This window comes from Gossypium hirsutum, chromosome A02 (assembly GCF_007990345.1).
Source record: "Gossypium hirsutum isolate 1008001.06 chromosome A02, Gossypium_hirsutum_v2.1, whole genome shotgun sequence".
Lineage (NCBI taxonomy): Eukaryota > Viridiplantae > Streptophyta > Magnoliopsida > Malvales > Malvaceae > Gossypium > Gossypium hirsutum.
This window is the reverse complement of record NC_053425.1, coordinates 83,080,933-83,095,111: the sequence shown is the minus strand read 5'-3', so window position 1 is coordinate 83,095,111 and position 14,179 is coordinate 83,080,933.

Below are 14,179 nucleotides of genomic sequence, written 5' to 3'. Positions count from 1 at the left end.
ATTATAATTTAGGATCAAATATTATCATAATTATTCTAATTGTAATTTTTTGGTCAAACATTATTATAATTATGGTAATTATAATTATTATATTCGATTAATTATTATGATTTGATTTATAAAAAAAATATCAATTATTCTTGAATTAGGATATATAGGGTTTTTAAGAAAAAAACCTAAGATTCCCTATGATAAACCGTAATTTATACATATTTTTATCCCATGCTAAGCACATTTATGGATGATTTCTCCTTAAATTTGGTGAATTCAATGCTCCTAATCCTTTAATTTCATGTTTTATACTTAGGTGAGCATAGAAGAGTAAAAAGAGCGAGAAACGGGCCAAAAACGGAGAAAATGGGTCGAGGTGAGAAATCAACACGGCTTGGACTTCCTCACATGGGTAGTTCACACGCCCGTGTATATTTAACAGATTGCAACACGGCCTAAGCCATCTCACACGGGCATGTCCCTGTCGAGCCCAAGTCTAGTCCTATTCGGAAAAGGACACTCTTGAGGGTTTTGAAGCATTCTAAAGCATATATAAACATTCCAGGAGGTACCTAGAAGACACATACGAAGTAGGAGGCAAGGAATTACTCGAAGAAAGCCGATTGATCCATCTCAGAAGCCGAATTCACCTTTAAGACTGAAGATCTGCCTTAATTCCCTTCAAGAGTTCTTAAGTTTTCTTTATGTTTTGTTATCATTATTCTTTTGAGATGTTTTCTTTCATAAATATGAACTAAACCCCCTAAATACCTAAGGGGAATGAAACCTAAGACGAATCTTGTTATTATTATATGAATTACATGATAAATATTTGACTTGTTCTTAATTATGAGTTCTTAATTCTTGCTTTAATATTCCAGGATATTGATTCAAGTATTGATGTGCTTATTCAGAGGAGCAAAGTCCCTGTCTAAGAGTAGATCTAACATAATTAAGTGGAGTTGATTGCACGCCTAGAGATAGGGTGACATAATTTTGCTGGATTAGGGTGAAACCTAATAAGGGAATCCAGAGATCGAGTTAATGCAACACTAGGGGTTTTAATTAGAAAGAGATTTCAATTAATCAACCTAGGGTTAGATGTTGTTAGTCTCGAGAGAGATAATAATATAACTTAGGGATTTCTACGGATTAAGTCAAGTGAATAAAGCATCTGATTCAGAGTCAATAACAAGTGAAGTCTAGGTGGACGTTTCCCTTAGGTATTGTCCAAATCATTCAATTTTACCAAAAGTTATTTACCCAATTTACTTTCTGTGCATTCTTAGTTTAGTAATTAGTTTAGATAAAACAAACCCCTTTATTTTTAGGCTAGATGATAAAAAGAAAGTTAATACTAATACTTTTAGTTCCTTTGGGTTCGACATCCCGGTCTTGCCATAAGCTATACTATTGTTCGATAAGGTGCGCTTGCCTTTGTCGTGATAGTAGTTAGTTTTCAAGAACAGACATTCATAAATTATAAAACTTATCACGATTCACATCATATCACCCTAAATAAGGTGTGTGTGAGGTCTAGCAGTCGTTAAGAGATTTTTCTCTCTCGAAAAAAGTTTTAGAGAGTGCTTACCGTTGGTTGTCACACCGGGTGGATTACGTAGAGATCGAAACGTTTTGTAACTGTTTGGAATTGACATACAATTGTGTAATCTGTTTCTTTAATTTTTCAGATAATTAAAGGTAATCATTCATACCCTTTTCACCATAATTCATTCCTTGCACATGGATCCCTAGATGTGATTGTCAGACTTAATTTTTTTACTGCGCCATAGAGTGTACCGATGATCCATCACCCATGTTAATGAGGCAGTCAATCTTTTGCCTTTCATGGTGATGTCTACAAATATAAACCATTTTCTCTTACTACCTTTCTTGGTTTCAATAGAACTCAAGATCATACCAAGCTTCATCGTTGCTTTATCTGGCTTATCATCCCATTTGATGGTTGGAAATGCAAATTTTTTTGGACAATCCTTACCATATGCAGACCATCACAAAGGAAGCGCTTCACTGGGCCCTTTTCATTATTCTTCTCCCACTGTTTGTTAGGTTTAGCCCTCTAGATAGTCTAGAACTTACCATTATCATTCTTAGTTGGCTTGTCTTTGTCTCCGCCAGTAGTGCCTTTGGGTTTGAATTTGATCTTGAAAGACTCAAAATTATCTGACTTTTTACCCCTAAACTTACAAAATGCCTCAACCTCTACCATGGCTATGGTAAGTTCAATGATGCCCTATTGGCACAACTTTTATTTTTCCCACGTCTTTAACCCATCCTCAAACCAGTAGAATGTTTTTTTCTCACTCAAGTTAGAAATTTGAAGCATCAACTCACTAAACTCTAGCACATACTCCCAAATAGTGCTTTGTTGCATAAGACAGCGCAACTTAGCCCAAGCCTCCTTCTTAGTATACTGTGGATAAAACTACTTCTTGAACTCCATTTGGAACTCCTCTCAAGTTCCTATTGCGCTCTCACCTCGTTTCTTAGCTGTGGCCCTACGACACCACCACAAGTGAGCGCTATTAGTAAAATAGATAGCATCAATGTTTACCTTAGTGGCATCATCCTTGATGCCCATTGCACAGAAGTATTGCTCCATCCCCTAAAGAAAATTGTCCACATATCTTGCGGACCTCATCCTGTTAAACTTTTCTGGCTTGGGGACATCCATTCTAGGATGCTTTGGAGTCGAAGCCAACATTCTATTACCTAGAGCAACTTTACAGATAGTGAGCTCGCCCTTGAGCTCCACAACCTGTTCTTTCAAAGTCGTTACCATGGCTTCAAGAGCATCATTTTTCTCTGTCTGATCACCCTTGGTGCCATTGAGGGCCTCTTTCATAACATCTCAATTGGCACTAAGATCCTCCGTTACATAGTCCCTAATTTTCTTTTTTATGTCCAACTCATCGGTGCGTCTCTTGACTATCTCAAAGGTCTCCCTCACATCCCCTATGGAGCCTTCAAGTTTGGCAACCCTACCTTCCAAAGCTAACATCATATATCTCGAGTTTCTAGCTTTATTGCTCCTCCCACGGGTTTCTATCGTCTCAACTTGTTCTTCTACTCCTTTCAACATCCCAATAAGGTCCTTCAAACAGTGGCTCAGATACCAACTATCGTGAAGCTAGAACTTTAGTTTGACAAATCGCATGATCTTAGGAGATTTCTTGGGTTCAAATCTTGCCTAAGTCAGCCTACTCTCGAAAGATGAGAATTCTTACAAAAATTCTTTAAGGCACCAAAGCAAAGCTAAAGCAAACTCGAAACGGAAAAGCAAATAATGAACAAAAAAGCCAAAGAAAAATATCCATTACAAGAATTTACGGTTTTAGCGGCATTTTTAGTGGCATTTGAACGGAAAATGCTACAAATATTATACGTTAGTGGCGCTAACAAAAAAACGCCATAATAGGTAAAGCAGTAGTGGCATTTTTCTCATAAATGCCGCAAAAGGTTAAGCATTAGCAGCACTATGAGAAAAATGCCGCAAAAGTTCTAGCATTAGCGGTGCTATAAGTAAAACACCGTAAAATATCATTTTTTTAACAAGGTAAAATATCATTTTATTTTAAATGAAGCGGTGTTGTTTTGGTCTGCTCAGTTTTATCCCCAACTCATCCCCAAAATCCCTTATTTTTTTCCCTAAAAATTTTCCCCAAATCAAAATCCCTAAATCTTTCCCCGACCATCTGCTGCATCACCGTCAACTGTCCCTTCTGTTGTATCGCATTCAACACTCCTCTGTTGTATCGCCCTGTAAGTTTTTACTCTTTGTTTCTCGAGAAAAATCACCAGTTGGAAGAAGTTCAACGGAGTTTGAATTCTAGAATCATCACCGAGGGTTTTACTTTTACCTATATATCACTTCAGTTTGAACAAGATTAGTCTTCAACCGGACTAGTATCTTTAACTGTAAAACAGACAAAGACATTTTTTATTAAACCAAAAAACGAAATCAAAATTAAAAGATTTTAGAGCATGAAAACTTAAAAAGTCTTTCTATGGTAGAATCTTTGTTTCGAAGTCATTTTTATTTGTGTTAGTTAAAAAGGGTAGGGTGGGTGTTGCTACTTGAATTAGTTTTGCAATTTTTGGTACTTTATTTCACGTGCAAGCCTATGTTTCTTTTCCCAGAAAGTTTGATTTTCCATTATTGTTTTTGAACCACTTGTTTCTTCAATTTTCCCTTTACATGCCTACCAAACACGGCTGAGGTTACTTTGTTATACATTTATTTTCTGTCCAATTTACTGCAATTAACTATATAGGCATGTTTTACGATCATTTTTAATGGTTCTAAAAGCAAAACATATTGACCTATTGGCATTAATTCACATGCTAAATTTTTCCTTAAAATTTGTAAGATCATCAAGATATTTATATTCTATTGTTGTGGTATTAAACGATAGATCAAGTTTAAGTTGTTATCGTAGCATAAAATTATTTTATTAACATATTAAAGAACATAATTCCTGGATGATTGAATTGTGTGTGTTCTTGTTAAAAAAAGAAGAAACCATATACATTAAAGTTCATAACACGGCATGAAAATTTGTGGGTTGCATGCCAAGGTGTCACTAGTTCATTGAGTTCTTTTTTATTTATTTTTATTTATCATAATATGATTTATGGAAAGTGTGATGAGAAATGGGTGCATTTATGATGTTGTTAGGAAACTCTTTCTTTTCTCCATTTTTGGATCTTGCCAGATTAGGAAACTATTGCTTTCTCTTCGCTTGGCTTTTATGTGTTCTATAAGCTAATGATATGTACTTAGCGATGTCTATTATATTAAGATATTGGATATTTGATGCTTTAAAATATTGCAATATGCTAAATACAACACATTTTCTCTGGTAGATACTTTGAGAATGAAGTTGAATTTCAATAGGTTGTTTAGTTGTAAACCTTTTTGCATGCTTTGTCATTTCATGAAATTATAAAAAAGGATATTGCTTGGCTCATCTCTGTATAGATGATCCCTTTTTTTGTCCATGAATTTAATTCTTTCCCTTAATGATCATTTGACCCAGTATAATGTTTTTGCAGCCAACTGCATTAGAAAGTAGCCTTTTCGATCATTTGATAAACTGCTGGGAATTCAATCCTGGAGCAATCCCAAGAACTTTCAGCCTTCACTTCCTTGTGGACTTTAAGTTCCAGTCACCACTCGGCAGGTAATGTCCCAATAGGCCTTTGTAGGATTGCTCTATTAACAAACTTACGTACTTACCAAAGATAAAAGAATATCTACTATTAACTATTATCTCTTACAACCCTGAAGTTATATAAATTAACAAATTGGTTTATTCTATTTGAACTCATAATTTTGCTATTTATACTCTTTTATTTTTCATTTATTTTATTATTTTCGCTATTATGGAGTTTCTTTTTATTCTTCTTGTAGCATCTCAAAAGTTTTGGGCGTGTTTTGCTCACCACAATACTAATTGCTGGAATCAACTCTACCATCCAATTTACAATTTCTAAGAGGTGTGTATATTTAATTTGCTAAATTTAAATTGCACATAATATCATTAAATTATTGACCCTTGCTTCCAATAATAATTTAGTTACTTAAAGTTATGTTTCTCTCCATTGCAACTGTTATTGTATATTTTATGTGCAAAAAAGTATGAAAGTACCTTATGTTTGTATGTTAGTTAAGCAGATTATAGATAGAACATGGCAAATTTCATTTTGTGAAGTTTCCAATAGTGATTTCATTGAAATATCTAGAGTTTGATTGCTACTTTTCAAATTAAGATGAAGGTGCATACATGTGAATGTTCTCTCTTCAAAACTTGGAACCAGAAAATAAAGTAAACTGACTTTATTAATTCTTCCTAATGAAAACTTTAAAGGCATTTTCCATATATAGAGTGATTGGTTTTGACTTTATTCTGATAATTGAATAGTATTTTATATGCATGTTGAAGGTGGACTTTCTATGTTCATCTTGCTCAAAAGTTGCCCAAGTCTGCCTGTAGTAGGATCAACTAGTTAGCTGATAAAAAACTACACCAAGTTTTGTAATCGTCTACTTGCATATTTGCATACTTAATAATAATCTCATGTCAACTAATTATTCTATTTTTTATTTAATTGTTTTGTTTTCAACATTTTATTTTTATTTGAGTTGAAAGAAGAAAAACACGAACTGAAATTTTGACTTAGAAAAGAGAATATTCATTAGCAGCCCAAATTGATCAATTTAAATAATCGTTTGGTACGTCTCTTCGTTAAGTTTTGATATTAAGTAAAATTGTTTATTCAGTAATATCATTTATATGGTTAATTTTAGTATTGACAAAATAAACAAATGAAAAGAAGTAAACAAAATAAATAACAAATCTTTAATGTCTTTAATAAAAAAATAGAATAATCAATTTAAATAATCAATGTTGATATTTCACATGGGAATGGATATTCAAATCTTATATTTTACATGGTTATGATTTAAGTCCTTAATTCATTTAAGTAACTTTATTATAATATCTTATTTTATTAATATCTTTATATTTAATCCAATTTTTATTATTTATTTTAGTTTTAATTCTAAATTTTTATTTTTATTTTAAAATCTAAGATAACTTGAGTTCTAACTTTTGGATTTTAATTGGTTATTAATTTATTATTTTAAATTCTAAATTTAAATTCATTAATTTTTATAATTAGTTTTAAAGTTAAAACTTTCATAGAAAATTTAATTTAAATAATATTTTTTATTTATACTTAATTTAAATAATATTTTTTTATTTATACTTAAAAGTATATAGTTTAAATTTCAAATTTCAAAAATAAAACATAATATAATATTTATCACAGGAATAAATATTATTTAATTAAAATAAATTTTTTAAAGGAAAATAATATTTATCTTAATGTAAAAATTATTTTAATATTTTTCATAAATATTATCATAAAAATAAATTGATCGATTTTAATGTGTAGTATAAAGTTAAAGAAATCATCGAAATTTAATTTAAATATTAACTCAAAATAGATGAAAATTTAACAAATATTAACTTTATTAACATATGATTATTAATTTGTTAATTTTTGTCTTTTTAAGTATAGTAAACATAAAGGTGATAAAAAACACAAATTTATAAATTAAAGAGTATAATTAAAGGGTTAAAATTTAAAGTTAAAATTTAAAGATGATAATCATAACTTACATAAACATTTAAAGAATAAAAAAAACTTTGGATCATAAGTTACATAACTTATATAACTTACATAACTTACATAATACATAAATATATATATCATATCATAACTTACATAAAACTTTGGATCAAAATATATAAAAATCATAGAAATTTGGGCAACACTATTGTTTTTCCCTACTCTTAATTATACTTATAAATAAACAGCTTACTTGAATTAGTTTACACCCATTAGATACTTGATACTTGATATTTATTATCTATTTTAGTATAATGACATGATTTAAATCAATTTAGAACACTTAAGTAACCATAATTTATTGTCAACTTTAGACTCCAAGAACTATGAAATGGATAAGAGTTGGATGAATTTGTCAAGGGTAAGCAACGACTATCGAAATGAAGTACAAACTTTTCTAAGTTTTACATTTCAAAATGCAAGCCAAGAGAATATGATTCTTTGCTAGTGTAAGAAGTGTGACAACATCAATTGGCATATTCGTCAACTTGTCTACGAACATCTAATTGTTGATGGCTTTATTCGGGGGTATAAAAAATAGATTTTCCATGGAGAGTGTACACCTCGTAGAACCTCTTCAACAATTAATCCAGCTTATCCTCATAATGCTTGTCATTAGTCTGTTAGAGAATATGACATGGAAGGTATGTTGCAGGATGCATTTAATATGCGCAGTCATGGTTTGCAATCGTTTCCACCTAAAATTATTGCATCTGATGATTGTGGTATTGGTGGAAATGCTTTTACCGAAACAGGAAGAAGTGTACCTGATAAAGAGCCAAATGGAGAAGTGGTGAAGTTCTACAAGTTACTTAATGATATAAATGAAGAACTTTATGAGTGATCAAAATTTTCAAAACTATCCTTCTACATTCGTCTTTTTCACTTAAAATGTTTGGGAGGGAGGACCGAAAACTCTTTTACACTGTTGTTAGAGTTTTTGAAAGATATGTTTCCATTTGTAAAAATCTCTCATTCATACAAAGATATGAAGAAACTGATAAAAGATTTAGGCATTGGGTATGACAAAATTCATAGTTGCCCAAATGACTACATGTTGTATTGAGGTGATCAGAAAAACCAACAGTCTTGTCATGTTTGTAGTAAATCTCATTGGATGAATAGGAATACGAAGATGTGAATGAGGATGAAGGTGAGACACAGTCAAGAAAGAAGCCAATAAAGATTTTGCGATATTTTCCACTAATACCAAGGCTTCAAAGGCTTTTCATGTCGTCAAAGATAGCTGAGTCCATGAGGTGGCATCATGATCAACGAACCGATGATGGATTATTAAGGCATCCTACGGATTCTTTAGCTTGGAAATCATTTGACACTAAATTTCCAAGCTTTGCAAGCAATCCTCGAAATGTGAAGCTTGGGTTAGCATCTGATGCTTTTAAAATCATGAGTACTTCGTACAGTACTTGGCCTATAGTGCTTGTTCCTTACAATTTGTCTCTATGGATTTGCATGAAGCAATCTTCTGTTATTTTATCTATGATTGTCTCTGGAGAGAAAGGTCTTGAAAATGATATTGACATTTATAAGCCACCAGTTATTGAAGAGTTAAAACAGTTATGGCCAGGTGTTGAAACATATGATGTCCTGAGAAAGGAGAACTTTTATTTACATGTAGCTTTGTTGTGGACTATTAATGATTTCCCAGCTTATGGCAATTTACCTGGTTAGAATACCAAAGGACATTATGCTTGTCCTTGTTGTGCGACACAAACATGTTCGAAGTGAATATATAATGGGAAGAAGTTATCTTATATGGGGCATCGTCGGTCGTTAGATGGAAATCATAGATTTAGATTTTAGAGGATTGTATTTGATGGTACTGAAGAATTTAGAGAAGCTCCTGAGTAGACTATTGGATTTGAAATCTTGTTCATAGTAAAAGATATCAATTTCAGTTATGGGAAGATGAATCAACCACCCCACACGCAAAAAAAAAGAGAAGACCGAGGGAGGCGTATGTTGGCGATGTTGACCGGCAGATTGATGATAAATCTGATGAATAGAGTGGTCCTAATAAGGCAGACTTGTGGAAAAAAAGAAGAAGTATTTTTTTAGTTTCCTTATTGAGAGCATCGCATTTTGCAACATAATCTTGATGTCATGCATCTTGAAAAGAATGTTTGCAAGAACATTATTGGGACAATTCTGAATGTCGATAGAAAATTGAAAGATAATTTTCAGGGTCGACTTGATCTAGTTGACATGGAAATTTGACGTGATCTTCATCCCTAATTACTTCCAAATGGAAAATCTCAGGTGCCGCCTTCTATTTTTGCAATGTCGAAGAAAGAAAAAGAAGTGTTCTGTACGGTGTTGAAGGATATAAAGGTCCCAGATGCGTATGCATCAAATATATCTCGATGTGTGAATCTTTGTAACAGTCTGGTTTAGACCCTAGTCGGAATAGTGGTTTCAGGACCACATATTCAAGTCAGAAAAATAGTTAAATATTATTTTCTGTGTTTATGATGTGTGAATTAGTATGTGTGTAAGTTTCGTATGAAAATTTAATCGTTTGTGTGCTTAATTTGATAAAAGGACCTAATCGTGAAAATGTAAAAGTTGCTTGCTATATGTTAAAAGTGCCTATTTGATTTGGCTTATTAATTGTGAGGTCCTTATGTGGTTATTTGACCATTAGAAGTTTGAATAGACATTAATAACCATCCATTAGGTGATTTTATAATGGTTATTAAAAGGGTAAATTAGTAAATTGTTTATTAAATGAATTAAAATAAACAAAGGCATGAAAATATGGTCATTTTGTGTTCATAATCAATCAAAAATCATAGTAAAAGAAAAGAAAAAGAGAGTTAGGGTTTTGAAACACACAAGGCTTAATTCAAGGTTCATTTTTTATTCATTTTCGATAATTTCTACGTTTTTGTGATCGTTGCTTTGTGTTTTACTAAACCCATGCCTCAATTTCTGATTTTTATGATGAATTTGAAATGTACCATGGATAAATTCATGAGTTTTATGTTGTTATATGATGAAATATGAAAGTTTGATGTTGGGTTTATATGTTTTGTCTTTGGATTTTTGATGATTTTGAGTAAAATGGGCTAAATTGTGAAATCTGTAAATTGAGGGACTAAAATGTCAAATAAATGAAATGTTTGGACTTGTATGAGAGCTATGAAAGTTTGGATAAGCTTGTGTACAAGCAAACTTTGTGTATTTTGTGATTTTGTGAATTAGGGACTAAAGTGTCAAAATGTGAAAATGTGAGGGCTAGTTTGTAATATGCCTTAATTGTGTGTATATGGATTGGTTTGAATGATTTAGTGAATAAAAGGGTTAATTTTGAATACATATAGATCAAGAAAAGAGGAATTTAGATTTAGACCGAGGGAAGTCGAAGGTTATTGAGTAAACAATCCGAGTCGACTACTCCGAGTACAAGGTAAGTTCGTATGTAAAACATGATGTTATAAGTATGTTTTGATGCTTTGTTTATACATAGATTGTATATACATTTAGTTTGGATGAATGCAATGAGAAATCAATGGTATTTGTCACTAAATGTGCGATTTAAACGAGCTTTGGCTATATGAGGCACTAAGTGTGCGATACCGAGATAGCTTTGGTTTATTGAGAAAGCACTTAGTGTGCGAAATTATTATAGCTTCGGCTAATCTTTAAAGCATTAAGTGTGCGGATGTTTAAAGCATTAGTAATCTTGGGAAAGTCTTAAAATCCGAACAAGAGGTGAGAATGAAAATGAATACATATGGGAATGTTCAAGTAAGTTTAATATCTATGTGGTAGATGGTATAATGCATATAAAGTTTATTGTATTGGTGTAAATATATAGATGATGTTGGAATGAAATTGATAGATGAGTATAGAATTTATAAGTACTTATGTGTTGTTGTTTCATATTTTATATATTGTTGTTGATTTTGGTACGAACTTACTAAGCTTTTGAAAGCTTACTTTGTGTGTGTGTGTTTGCATTGTTTTATAGATATCGAACTACTGTGAGTTGGGGATCGTCTAGGATCATCACCACACTATCGAACCTCATTTTGGTACTTTGAAAATGTATATATTAAAGTATGGCATGTATAAGCTAGAAGTGTTTAGATTATGTTTTGTGATTGTATATATTTAGCCATGTGATATGGCTTGGTATGGATGTGATTATGATATGGTTTTGGTATATGAATTATGAGGCAATATGATAAATTTAGTGTGTTTGAGTATGAATATAAGAAATGGTAAGATATGTAAGCTTTTGGCATGTGTTAGCTATGGTAATTGATAAGGTTTGGTCATGAAGTTGAAACTTATGTTTGGTATGATTTTATTTTAGATTTGTTATGATTTGGTTGATGTATTGAGATGGAAATTTGGTTGGCAATGATATGTCATGAATGGCTTATGTTTTGGTTGTGAATTGGTCATAAAATGTTGTGAAAATATGCTTGGTTTGGTGCTTGTAGGTTTGACTCAATTGGGGTGGAAAGTTGGCTATTCAAATGGCCTATTTTTGTCCAAACGGGCAGGGACACGGGCATGTGTCTCAACCGTATGCTACACACGACTATGTTGCATGGTCGTGTGTCCCCTAGGGTACCCTACAATTATAAGTCAGGCTCAAGGACAGCCAAGGCACACGGGCGTGGGGCTAGCCGTGTGGCCCAAGTCAGATTCGACCACGGCCAAAGCACACGCGTGTGTCTTGTGGCCGTGTGGGCAAGTCAGTATGTATGCCCTGTTTTGTCATGGCCTAGGAACACAGGCGTGTCTAATGTCGTGTAAGGCACACGGCCTGTTCACACAGGCGTGTGACTTGTACTTGTTTGAAAAATGTTTAAATTTTGGAGAAATTTTGTATGTGTTTGGTTTAGTCCTGACCCCTTTCTAATACATGTTTAAGGTCTCGATGACTTATATAAGAGACTCTATATTGATGACTGATCTTTAATGCTTTGATGCTTATGAGATGAATGTTAATATTCTGATTTTGTCCGGTAATACCTTTAACCCTAGTTCGGCAACAAATACGGGTTAGGGGTGTTACAGTCTTAAAGATCAAAAACTATATTCCCTAGATTACATGATTATCACATCTTGATGTAAAGTTTACTGTCAGTTGCTTTAAGGTGTTGTATGTCAAAAAAGGTGACGTCTTGTATAATTGAACTAACCAATATAATGAAAGCTATTTGTGGAAAAGTTTCGATTGTTGAAGAACTTGAGAAAGTACAAGATCGAGCCACCTTGACTTTATGCAATTTGGAGAAGATCTTTCCACCTTCCTTCTTCACTATTATGGTGCACTTGCTAATCTATCTCTCTCATGAAGCAAAACTTGGTGGACCGATTTTCTATCAGTGGATGTATCCTATAGAGAAGTGTTAATTTATTTGTAAAGTTTTCATTCATTCATGAATATACCTTTAGTTACAACTTTTGATAATGTTGTATATTGTGTTTAGGTTCTTATACAAATTGAAGTTTTATTGTTGTAATAAACATTATCCAGAAGGAGCAATTGCTGAAGGTTACTTGGCAGAGGAGTGTATGACTTTCTGCTCTAGATATTTAGAAGATGATGAATCAAGACTGAATAGACCAAGTAGAAATGCTGGGCTCACTAATTATAACTTAGTTGAAACTTATCTATTTCGAAGTTATGGAGAACCAATCAGTAAAGTTAAAATTGCATACTCAAATGATAGATCTTGGGTACAAGCACATCGATATGTTTTTTTTCACCACGATTCAACTGAACCATTCGTAAGTAAATTTTAGAATTTGATAAATATTCATCTTTTTAATTTGTTTATCTTCGAACCAAGTAATCTACTTTTTAAATAGTGAGTACAAACAAGTCTTGAGATCTCGTTCACTCTCCCGAAGATTACAACATCGAGAGATTCATAAGTTATTCACAGAATTTTTTTTTGAATAGTTAGGGCAAACGGTATGCAACTAAAGCTTTCATTGACAAATAACAATGTTTTTGTATAACATTTATAATTAATCAATTTACTTTCGATTCAATAGGTTTGGAGTGGAAAAGACGTCAATGACGAAGTTAAATGGCTTTCCCAAGGTCTGAAGAGAGTAGTAAAAAGAAATATTGCCTTTCTCATTAACGGATTCAAGTTTTATACAAAATTTCACGAAAGATTGAGGAGGACTCAAAATTGTGGAATAGTTGTTAATTCTTCAATTACAAGTTATGCTAGTGCTAGGGACAGTAATCCTGTTGAGGGAAATGTAGAGTATTACGGACTTCTTACTAACATTATTGAGTTGGATTACTATGGCAAACAGAAGGTTGTCTTATTTTGATATGATTGGGCTGATGTTAATACTGCTCGCGGAATTAAAAAAGACCAATTTGGTTTTACAATGGTGAACTTCTCTCAATTAATTCACATGGACAACAATTGATAGATGAGCAGTATGTATTTTCTTCTCAAGTCAAACAAGTTTTTTACTCGAAAGATCCAACTGATGAGGGTTGGTACATTGTACTCCGTAACACCCCTAGAGGCTTGTTTGACATGGGTAATGGAAGTAGAGATGACATCGATGAAAGATCAGAAACTTTTTCTTTTCCAGAACAAAACTTAAATGAAACTATCCCTAGTACTAGTACATAATTTCAATGGGTTCGCCAGGATGTGGACAAAGATATTTACGAATCATGATGTAGTAAGATTTTACGATTTTTTAATTATATTTAATATTATAATTTAAATCTTGATCTTGTTAAATATTTCAAATATTGTATATGTACTATTATTGTTGTAATTAGTTACTAATATTTCAACTATTTTATGTGTATTGCAGATAAAATGCCTAGAAGAAGATTACAAGATCTCAGTATTATTCAAAATCCTCCAAATTCAGAAGAAACAAATAATGAGTAACAGATTGCTATTGAATCTTCGAATGTTCCAAATACAACTGACGAACTTGCAAA